General features: G+C 37.3%; 1 long non-coding RNA gene across 1 annotated transcript; it reads right to left on the minus strand.

Moving 5' to 3' along the window:
* Positions 1-3,278: 3,278 nt before the first annotated feature.
* LOC118823064 lies at positions 3,279-12,308 on the minus strand. The gene is made up of 4 exons (XR_005008494.1): positions 12,198-12,308; positions 11,450-11,536; positions 4,343-4,423; positions 3,279-3,468 (listed from the first exon to the last, which is right to left on the minus strand). It is a non-coding gene; the product is annotated as an uncharacterized LOC118823064 (long non-coding RNA).
* Between the last annotated feature and the right edge of the window lie 137 nt (positions 12,309-12,445).

Below are 12,445 nucleotides of genomic sequence, written 5' to 3' on the forward strand. Positions count from 1 at the left end.
ATATACATACATACATGTATACATGTGTGTGTGTGTGTGTGTATATATATATATATATATATATATATATATATATATATATATATATATATGTAAGTATTTATGTATATGTATGTATTTATATGTTTCTATGTATATGTATATATACGTAGAAACCATTTTTAACACCCACCCAAAGTGGTCATGAAGCTTCAACCACAGGAAGATGCAAAAAAGTATATATATATATATATATATATATATATATATATATATATGAACACTTTTAATGGTCAAAATCCAATTTCCATCACAAAATATAAAAAAGTGGTCATGAAGCTTGGTCCAATCCAACAGGAAGATGCAAAATATAAATAAATATATATATATATATATATATATATATATATATATATATATATAAGAAACACTCTTAATGGCCAAAATCCAGGGACAACATGGTGTAGGCTTTTTCGCATTTGATCAATTTCCATCACAAAATATTACATGAGACAGTCCCAAATGTCACGTTATTTTCAGGGCACCCTGGGCTACTCAGATATGTCATTATTTCACATGTAAATGCTTAGAGAATTCTGGTATCTTCATGAATTTGACCATTTTTTTTTCTGATGAAAAAATGACTTAGCACTTCCTAAATTTTTGTACATGTTCACTGATACAGACACTGAGAACCTCAGATAGCTTCTCATTAACTGTTAGTGAAACTACATTTACCAGCGGGGATAGAAAACTCATGGCTAGCTTGACCACAAACTCTGCTCTCTGCCTGCTTGTTTGACTCACAGTTTCTTTTGTCTTCATGCAGCACTGCCAGAATTGTGGGTTTCTCAATAAATAGTTTGAAAGTTATATAAATTAAACATTTTTGTCTGGGCTACTATATAAATGTACTGTGGACACAGAAAAAGGTTTGAAAATGAATTGTAATGGACTGTAAATTGATGCAAGTGTTGAATAGTTGACAACATAAAGACACACAGACACTGACAGTAAGAGAAGTGGCTCATTTGGTGGCTTACCATTCTAAATCCGAAGGAAGGCATACATGCTTGGACACATGTTGGATGAGTTTCAGCTTCTGATGGGTTTTAATTAAACTTTCAGCTGTCTGTTCTGTTTCAGTCTGCAGGGCACGATATCATATGTAACTACCACAACTAACATGAGAAGTGTGAGGTTTATTTCACCTTTTAATGCTGAAAGGTTACATGGTAAATGCAAGTACTACTAAACTGCTTCAGGAAGTACATGTCTATGTGATGCCTGTGTGTGGAATTACTAATTGTCACATGTTGGTCTAGATAACCCTACAGGGGCGAGTGAGTAGACCATCAAAACAAAAGACACTATAAACAAAGGGAAGGCAAATATTTGCCTTCAAATGTACTTAAGTATCGAAAATAAAAGTACTAAAAGATTAATTATGGCTTTAATATCCTATTAGCATTTCTGTAAGAAGACTCTTGCTTCACTAACTCATTTTAGGTGATAATACTCCAGCGTCACTCTTGCTAAACCAGTCTTTTAATAGAATGTCATTAATTAGTCTGATGTAGAGATGAAACGATATTAAAATTTCATATCACGATTATCATGACCAAAATTATCACGATTATCGGTATTATCGCGGTATTGTTCAAATGTGTGAGTAAAATAAATAAATAAATAAATAAATACTGATATACAAACTGAAACTCATTTCACCAACTTTTATATTAACACAAATAGAATTGGCAGCAATATGCACTTTTTGTTTGAATAAAAATTAAAACAAAATATAGTCAATATATTTGTAGTGTTACTTTTGTATTACTTACAATACTTGTAATACTCTGTAAACAAAAGAATAGCAAATGTATTAATATTACTGTTATTATTATTATTATTATTATTATTATTATTATTACTATAATTATTATTATTATTATTATTATTATTATTATTAATTACAATAACTAGGGATTTCCCTGCAAAGAGAATTAAATCTGGACCAACTCTGAGGTGGGTCTTAATGGAAAGAAGTGCTGCACCCGGGTTTTGACGTTAAAAGTCTTATTTTATATGATTAACGAACCATAAACATAAGTTAAACCACACAGACCACGACATCTCTTCTATTTCGAAGTCCCACAGACCTCTCCGTTAAAGTTAACCTCGCATTCTCTAAAAAGGAGCGGGTGGTGGTCGCGAAGATGACTCGTAAGGTTTGATGCGTTGCCCCCTTTCGCCGCTACTTTCTTTCGGCCTGTTCTGCAGACAGGGTGATCATCTGCAGACAGGGTGGTCATCTTCAATTAACTTTCCTTCTGCATCCTTATAAAACCCAAAACACGACCAAACGTCAGACTTGGCTGAAATATCTCCGAGTCTCTGTCACTACATTCCGCCATGTTCTCCCCTCTCTCTCTCTCCCTCTCTCCCCCTCTACACGCACCCACACACACACACACACACACACACACAGAGCTGCATCTGAGAGATGATTCTGCCTTTGTTTGACTCTGTACAGCGAGTTTTTCGCGAGTTTTAACGAGACTTTAAAGTTCAAACGGTACTACTAACCGTCACTAATTTTACCGCGGTTAACCGTTAACCGGTAACCGTTTCATCTCTAGTCTGACACTGATGTCTATTAAAATTATCATAAGCACAAAACACTGAAGGCAAACAGTTTCCATTAAGTAGAACCGAGTGGCTCTGAATAACTTTTAGCAAACCAGTTTCAGTTTAATTTAGTTCATTACAGTTTATTTATTTGTAACTTAGTTACAAGTTTAAGTTTAATAGAAACTTGCTTTAAACTCAGGATCACAAATGAGTTTTCCTTTACTGTATTCCATCTGTAGGTCTCTGTTCATAAACATAAACTAGCAAAAACAAATTTACTATAAAATGAAATAATGTTTGTATAAATTCAGAAAAAAGACACGTCAGTCACGACTGCTTATGTGTACATATTTCTATACTGTGGTCTATTTACACAAAGTTAGGTTAGTTCATCATTTATGTTGAATAGACTCTCCCAGAATTTTACACTGCTGCACTGACGTTGAACCATGTGCTGCACTGGGTCGGTATGACCAACAGGTCAAAACAAGCTTAAAACACAGTGCGCGCTGTGCCCTGATTGGTGTTCTTTATTCATGATTCTTTCATTTTGACATGTTATGTTTTTATGCACACATAAACCAAAAGGAAAGACAGATTTCTCATAATGTAGTGGAGTAAAAAGTGAGATATTAGACTTTGAAATGTAGTGGAGTGAAAGTAAAAAGTTGCCCAAAATGGAAATACTTCAGTAAAGTACTGAAACATGAAAAAAAAACTACTTAAGTACAGTAACGAATTCCATTTACTTTGTTACTGTCCACCACTGAGTGAGAGAGCTTCTCTTCATTTTCCTACTCCTTTTATAGTTTAGCCCCCAGGAAGAACGTCACCCACAGGACACAGCCTTCCCCCAGCCTGGTCAGGGAGGACAGACAGACACACACAGGACAGTACTGGGCAATACACAACACAATAGCAAACTTCTTCAGGTTGAAAAGGTATGTTGATCTATGTACAGTGCTGTGAAAAAGTATTTGCCCCATTTGTGGATAATGACTCTCACTGGTGGTTTGCTGGAGTCCCAGAGCCTCAGCAATGGCTTTGTAACCCTTTCCAGACTGATAGATTTCAATGACTTTGTTTCTCATCTGCTAGCATGTGCTGCTTTTTGAGTCCTTCTAGCCTGATTCACATTGCCAGACAGGTATTTAATTAATGTTTAGATTCAACAGATCTGGCAGTAATCGTGCCTGGGTGTGGATAGTAAAACTGAACCCAATAGTCGACTGAATTTGGTTAACTGTTTAATTTAGGTGCAAAGGGGGTGATTACTTTTTCACACAGGGCCAGGTAGGGCTGAACAGCATTTTTCCTTCAATAAATGAAATCAAATCTTATCTTTGTCTAATATTAAAAGCAGTTTTTGATGATCTGAAACATTCAAGTGTGACAAATATGCAAGAATAGAAGAGATTAGGAAGGGGGCAGATACTTTTCCACAGAACCGTACATTTTCATATCGAATTCATAAATCATTCATAAATCATTAACTCTTGTGTTATTGTGAGGGTCAAAAATGACTCACCACTATGTTAAAATGATATTTTTTCATCTTAAAACTTGGTGACTTTTTCTAGACTGATGCATTAACATTAGACAAAGTGAAGCCTTTGTTCATATTTCCATGAAAGTACATCACCAGGACACAGAGAGTGTCTTAAGAGTCATTAAGAAAAGCATTTACGCATCATTAAAAACCACACATATACACACACAATGAGCAACTGACCTGTGGGCCTATATGGTTACAGAGAGTGGAGGAGCAGTCTTCAGTGCCACGATGCCACTGAATAAATGCAGTATTTCTGCTCTGTAAAGAGGGAAAACCCAGATATTCACATGGTTTTGATGGATGTCAGCCTGTTTCTTCATGCAAAATAGACTTTGAGGTTTAAAATTCAATGAAGTTTTTAATTAAATGCGGGTCATTTTTGACCCTTAGGATGAGGCGATTATATAGAATGTTACGACTACACAAGAGTTAAGCAAACTTATTATCATCTGTGTGTTTCATAAATGAAGCTCTGAAAAGCTCCTCTGACACAACATCCTTTGTAGAAAGTGCAGGAAACAGAAACAGACCAGCAACTTTCAGTTTCCATTCATTATAAGCCATGAATGTAGGCAGGACTGAACAACTCCTCCCATCAGTGCTTCCCCCGAGTCTGAATCTCAATATTCAGAAGCTCAAAAATGAAGTGAGATCCAGTACACTGAACCTCACAACCTCAAAAAGAATGTAAGTAAAACTAATACTACAAATACAACATATCAAATGATGAAATTTGGTTGTTTTTTGAAAAATATATGCCCATTTTGAATTTGACCGCAAACAGCATATTCCACAAAAGTTGGGACGGGGGCCTGTTTACCACTGTGTTTCATCACCTCTTCTGTAAGCGTTTGGGAACTGAGGAGACCAGTTGCTGTAGTTTTAAAAATGAAATGTTTTCCCATTCTTGTTTGAAACAGGATTTCAGCTGCTCATCAGTTCAGAGTCTCCTTTGTCATAATTTTCATTTCATAATGCACCAAATGTTTTCAGTGGTGACAGGTCTGGACTGCAGGCAGGCCAGTTTAGCACCCGGACTCTTTTAATACAGAGTAATGCTGTTGTAAAACATGCAGAATGTGGTTTTACATTGTCTTGCTGAAATAATCAAGGCCTTCCTTGAAAAAGACATCTGGGTGGCAGCACATGTTACCAAAACTTGTATATATCATTCAGCATTAATGGTGCCTTCACAGATGTGCAGGTAACCCATGCCATGTGCACTAATGCACCCCTATGCCATCATGAATACTGGCTTTTGAACTGTGCACTGATAACAAGCTGAGTGGTCTTTAGCCCAGAGGACACCGTGTCCATGTTTTCCAAAAAGAATTTCAAATGTTGATTCGTCGAACCACAAGACACGCCTTAAATGAGCTTGGGCCCAGAGAAGGTGGCAGCATTTCTGGATCCTGTTTATAATTGGTTTCTTCTTTGCGTTTTAGAGTTTTAACTTGCATTTGTGGATGCAGTGACACACTGTCGTCGCAACCAAGAGCTGTCTCTTTTTGCCCAGGGTCTGGACATTTATAAGTAACTCTAATATTATCTATGCTATTGCTCTAATAACTATCTGTAATCTAATATCTTCAAAAAGAATTAAAAGAATCTAAGAATATCAACAAAAATGCAAAAAGACTTCAGCCAGAGTTCTTGTGGAATGAAAGTAAAGGCCTTCGCTTTATTTAAGCACCAAATGGCAAGATGGTTCCTGGTCAACCACAATGCAAAGAACATCTCAAAACATCCCTTTTTTATTCCCCTCTGGGGTGATGAGGTAGTCTCCCCACCCCAGTTACACAATTCTATAAAATTTTAGTCCCATCATGTCCAAACCTTACACCTTAAAACCAAACGCATATTGTTTTGTTTTTTTTTTAACCTTGTTATAATGTACTGTAGATGATGAAAAGCAAAAGTTCTTTGCTATTTTATATTGAGAATTATTCTTGAATTTGATGATGCAGTCTTTCACAAAGTGGTGAACCCCTCCTCATCTTTATTTCTGAAAGACTCAGCCTCTCTGGGATGCTCTTTTTATACCCAATCATGTTACTGACCTGTTGCCAAATAACCACCAGGTGTTTTTTTAGCATTACACAACTTTACCAGCCTTTTGTTGCAGACACGGCCCTCACTAACCAGCACGAATTCATCCACCTGTGAGCAACCGTCAGGCAGCAATCCAGCTTCTCTCATATCAGCTCTCTTGCTTTTACCCTCATATTATAACAATAGGTTAACAGAAAGAACATGATTCACGCATTCGAACACTTATGATAGTAAGCATGCAACTCAATGTGACATTGAAAAATGACGGATAAATCAATAAAAAACGTGGCCGCCTTACGCTAATCATTTATCTTTACTCAAATATAAGCGACAGAGTGAACCACCATCAGAATTCTAACATTTCAGCTCACAGACACTCCAGACTAACAATTTCTGAAAAGGTATCTGAGCTGGCACCTGTTTTTAAGATGTTTATATTAAAAAATGACTAAATTTAGGAGGCGCTGAGTGAATTTTTGATCATAAATTAGCCAAATTCATAAAGTTATCAAGGTTCTTTTAGCATTTACCAGTCAAATAATGGCACATCTGAGTAAATAACAACACATGGCCTGTGTGACTCTCATTTAAATACTTTAAACTGTAACTGTAATTGTAAAAAACTGTAAAAAAAAAAATTACAGCATATGATTATAGCCAAGGTCACTAATAGGCGGACCGTAGTCCGAGTCCAGACCCAGACTCTGTCCTATGCGGATCTAGACCTATAACCGATAAACTGTGGGGACTATTTAATTTCGACGGGGGGGTCCTAATTTAATCAGTGTAGCTTTTCTAGCCTTTTTGGTACCGCTTTAGCAGCCCGGGAGACTCACAGACCAATCGCATGCATTGTAAATATCACATATGTAGCTACTCAGCCAATCAGACCTGTGCATTACGATGAGCACTGAGGCTCGAGTGAGTGACGCACACACAGGGGAGGGACGAGGCGAGAAACAGCAGTTGGAGAAGAAAGTGAGCCAGAGGAAAGTTATTTTACATGGTGCGCTAAAAAAAGAGAAAAGTGACTGATAATAAATTAATAAATATTGTTGAAATATGACTGAACTGTACCTTGTTTGATTTGATATTCAGTTGTTGACTACATAAGATGTTGATATACCTACTGGGCTACTTCAGTAAACAGTATATGGTACTGAATCATGATGCAAGTTAGACATTATGATGTTCTGGACCTTTGCTTGAGGAAATTTTCTCTAACTGGATTAATTATACCCCTTGATTCAAGGGTTCTAAGAGTTAAAGCTGGTTCTTATTGTGATTCTGAAGCTGGTTCTGCTTTTACTGGAGATACAGAGCAGCGTTTGCTTTTGTTTTTGTTAGTGGTTTAGCAAGCAAGCAAGAAAGGCAAAGAAAGGAAACACACAGAGATTTAGCTCTGTAATGAGTGACTGACCACAGATTACAGTGTTAACGGAGCAGCAGAGACTCCGGCAGGTCTAGATCTAACAGGGAAAACTAATTACCAAAGGCTTGACTATACAAGTAAGTTTTTAGCCTAGACTTAAAGACTGAGGCTGTGTCTGAGGCCCGAACATTAACAGGAAGATTATTCCAAAGCTGGGGGGCTTTGTATGAGAAGGCTCTCCCCTCTGATAATTCTAGGTACTAATCAGTGGTGGACAGTAACTAAGTAAATGTAATTCATTACTGTACTTAGTTAGAGAAATCTGCCGTTACTTGGTTTATGTATATAAAATGTATACTTGGTTGTGTATAAAATTATAACATGTCAAAACGAAAGAAGCACGAAGCAAGAACTCCAATCAGGGCACAGCGCGCACTTGGTTTTGAGCTTGTTTTGACCTATTGGTCTTACTGACCCAGTGCAAGCACACGGTTCAACGTCAGTGCAGCAGCGTAAAATTTTGGGAGAGTCTATTCAACATAAATGATGAACTAACCTAACTTTGTGTAAACAGACCACAATATAGAAATATGTACACATATGCAGTTGCATTTTATAGTAAACTTGTTTTGGCTGGTTTATGTTTATGAACAGAGACCTGCAGATGCAGTTTAGTAAAGGAAAACTCATTTGTGATCCTGAGTTTAAAGCAATTTTTTAATTTTTATTAAACTTAAACTTGTTTTGCAAATTGCAAACAAACTGTAACTTTGCTTGTTTGCAAAAAGTTATTTCAGAATCACTCAGTTCTGCCTAATGGAAACTGCCTTCACTGTTTTGTGCTTATCATAATTTACATCAGTGTCAGACTGATTAATGACATTCTATTAAAAGACTAGTTTACCAAGAGTGACACTGGAGTATTTTCACCTAAAATGAGTTCATGAAGCAAGAGTCTTGTTACAAAAATGATAATAGGACATTAGAGTTATGATTAATCTTTTAGTACTTTTACTTTTGATACTTAAGTACATTTGAAGGCACATGCTTTTGTACCTAAGTGGAGGTCTAAAGGGAGGAACTTCTACTTTTACTGAAGTAATATTTTACATTGGGTATCTCTACTTTAACTCAAGTACAGGATTTGTGTACTTCGTCCATCACTGGTACTAGTAGTAAGCCAGCACCTTGTGATCTAAGTAGGCGTGATGGTTCATAGTGAGAGAGAAGTTCACTCAGGTACTGAGGGGCGAGTCCGTTTAGAGCTTTATAAGTCAGTAAGAGAATTTTATAATCAATGCGAAATTTAACTGGTAACCAGTGTAAGGTTGATAAAACTGGGCTGATATGGTCAAATTTTCTGGTTCTAATAAGAACTCTGGCTGCAGCATTCTGGACTAGCTGAAGCTTGTTAAGGCTTTTTGCTGGAACATCCAGCCAGCAGGGCATTACAGTAATCTAGCCTTGAAGTAATAAATGCATGAACTAACTTTTCTGCATCCTGTAGAGATAATGCATTTCTTAATTTAGCAATATTGCGGAGATGCAGGAAGGCTGTTCTAGTAATATTAGTTATATGTGCGTCGAAGGACAGATCAGGGTCTATAATGACACCAAGGTTTTTTACAGATGAACGCAATTGAGAAACTATTAAGTTTAAGTGTAAAATTAGACAGTTTGTTTCTAGCTGCTTTTGGACCAAGAAGCAGGACCTCTGTTTTATCCGAGTTAAGCAGCAGAAAATTACTTGACATCCAGTCTTATGTCTTTAATACAGTCCTCAGTCTTGCTAAGTTTAATTTTATCATCCGGTTCGCTTGATATATATAACTGAGTGTCATCGGCATAACAGTGGAAATTTTATGCCGTATTTACTGATAATGGTGTCCAGTGGTAGCGTATATATTGTAAATAATATAGGTCCTAAAACAGAGCCTTGTGGAAACACCATACTTTACTTTTGCGAGGACAGATCATTCACTGTTTACATTAACAAGCTGAGCGATCAGTGAGGTAGGACCTGAACCAGGTCCTCCTGTTACCCCTACAAGGTTTTCTAGTCTATCTAGTAAGATAGCGTGATCTATTGTGTCAGATGCCACACTAAGATCGAGGAGTACTAGTAAAGATATATTTCCTTGGTCAGAGAATAATAAAAGATCAGTTACAATTTTTATTAGTGCTGTCTCTGTACTATCATGTGGCCTAAAACCATACTGAAATTTTTCATGTATTTGATTCCTATACAAAATCGGAGCTTAATTGTTTTGCTACCACTTTTTCCAAGATCTTAGATATAAAGGGGATATTTGAGAGGTCTATAATTTGATAGTTCGCAGGGGTCGAGGTTAGCTTTCTTAATCAGCGGTCTAATAACTGCTATTTTGAGAGTTTTTGGGATGTATCCAAGGCTAAGAGAGGAGTTTATTATTGACAGAATAGGCTTGGTTATTTCTGGCAAAATTGCCTTGAGTAAACCTGTAGGAATCGGATCTAACATGCAAGTAGATGATTTCGCGGAAAAATTTTAACTAATTCATTTTCTTGAAGTTAGGTAAAGTTTTGTTATTGTACTTGTTCGTTCTCTCAGAACACAGCTTTGCACGTGTTTTTGAATGAACTGGCTGCTTCATTTGCTAAAAGCAGATGATCCTCACTGTTCTTTTGCACTTGTTTAGAACCCTCGCTATGTGCGCTTGCTGGTATGTGCCGTTAGCACATAGCGGAAATCATGACTGTGTCCTCAGGTTGTGTGCCGGGAAACATCGCTCAGAGGTGTGTGGTATGTGGTGTGTGGTTGGTGGGTTTTTTTGTGCACGAGAACATTTTGTCTTACTTCTTTTGACTTCTTTTGCATGCTAGCCATGAGACTATGGCCCGATCTCACACTCTCACACCAAACTTCTTGAATCTAAGAATTCAAAGGAATCTCAAGCTCAAAACTAATTTTAAAAATATATTAGCATATAGTGGGGTCCAAAAGTATGAGACCGCTTCGAAAATGTTCGAAAATTTGGCTGAAATCAACAGAAATTTTACAGTTTTGAAAACTGGAGTGGAGTGGAGGAAGGGTAGAGAGTCTGACTTGTGAAGCATTTAGAGTTAAAAATCACCTCATAGGTTAGAAACAAGCAAAGGATCAAAAAGCCCTGACTCAGGGCTTAAACTCCAAAATCCAGGGATAACATGGTGTAGCCTTTTTAGCATTTTGGTCAATTTCCATCACAAAATATTACATGAGACAGTCCCAAATGTCACATTATTTTCAGGGCACCCTGGGCTACTCAGATATGTCATTATTTAAGTCCATTTGAAATTATTTTGATGACATCTTATTTTGAGTGGCCCCTTTTAGATGAAATAAACACTTGACAGACTCTCAGTAACAATATCAACATCATATCAGTGATGTAGCAGCGGTGAAGCACCTGAATACATCAGTAGATTATCAAGAGACTTTTAATCACACTGTAGAAAATGGTTCCTCAGATTAGCCTAAAAATGACTTCCTGCAGGAACAAGCAACTGAACTAGTTTAATTCATTCTGCTATAGTGAAACTACATTTACCAGCGGGGATAGAAAGCTCATGGCTAGCTTGACCACAAACTCTGCTCTCTGCTCTCTCTTCTTTTGTCTTCATGCAGCACTGCCAGAATTGTGGGTTTCTCAATAAATAGTTTGAAAGTTATATAAATTATACATTTTTGTCTGGGCTACTATATAAATGTGCTGTGGACACAGAAAAAGGTTTGAAAATGAATTGTAATGGATTGTAAATTGATGCAAGTGTTGAATAGTTGACAACATAAAGACACACAGACACTGACAGTAAGAGAAGTGGCTCATTTGGTGGCTTACCATTCTAAATCCGAAGGAAGGCATACATGCTTGGACACATGTTGGATGAGTTTCAGCTTCTGATGGTGTAACCCAGGTTGTAAAAGCCTAAATAAAACACGAGTTTATTAAAAAGAATTAAACATTAAACCATGAATAACTCATTCTTCTTTCTAAAAGAAGAGAACTGAGAGTAACAACTGTAAAATATTTCATTTATAAGCACTTCTGAGCCAGAACCAAGCTCAGTCTCTATGAAATGAGCTGAGAAAGTAAAATAAAATAAATAAGGACACAAATATTAGAAAAAAATAAACTTTATTCAGTTCATAAACATCCTTTTCACTGATTTGTGGAGATATTTCACATTATTGATCCAGCCAGCCAATAAGGTGACTAGTTATATGAACGTGAGGGTAAAGTACTGCTGGACTAAGTGCCGAACTTCCTTTTGGGTCCAGCCAGCAGCCAAAGCAGCGGGTTTCCCTGCAACAGAACCGAGATAAAAGCTAAAAGTTGGATTTACTCGATAAATACAGCGCTAGGATTGAGAAAAGCCTGAGTTTAGTTAAACCGCTCAGCGGTTGGACCTAAAAAGCGCTTCAGTGGCGAACGAGGAGGTTTATTTGCTGAAATAAGCGGATTCTCGCATCGCTCTGTGTTGTGTTGCTGATGCTATAGTCGGTTATGCTAAGCTAAGTTCGTATTGACACACACGCAGCGAGCTGAACACCAGCGGTAGAAATGTGTTTGAACGTGTTCTTCTTACTGTAGCAGTGAGACGGTGAACCGAGGCTGAGCTTGAGAGATCTGTCGAGTTTCATGGGGTTTATTTGAGTTTTCTGGCGCGTGTAGTCACAGCCTGTACTGCGCGTGGCCGAGAGAGGCGACGCCACGGCGCGCGCTGCAGAAGCGAACCGTTTCAGTGCCGCGCGAGGCGGTTTTCATTTCCGCTGTGTAGAAACTGAAAATACTGTAAATAAGTGCAGTTATTTGTTATAAACATTGGAAATACTG

This window comes from Colossoma macropomum, unplaced genomic scaffold (genome assembly GCF_904425465.1).
Source record: "Colossoma macropomum unplaced genomic scaffold, Colossoma_macropomum, whole genome shotgun sequence".
In the NCBI taxonomy this organism is placed as follows: Eukaryota; Metazoa; Chordata; class Actinopteri; order Characiformes; family Serrasalmidae; genus Colossoma; species Colossoma macropomum.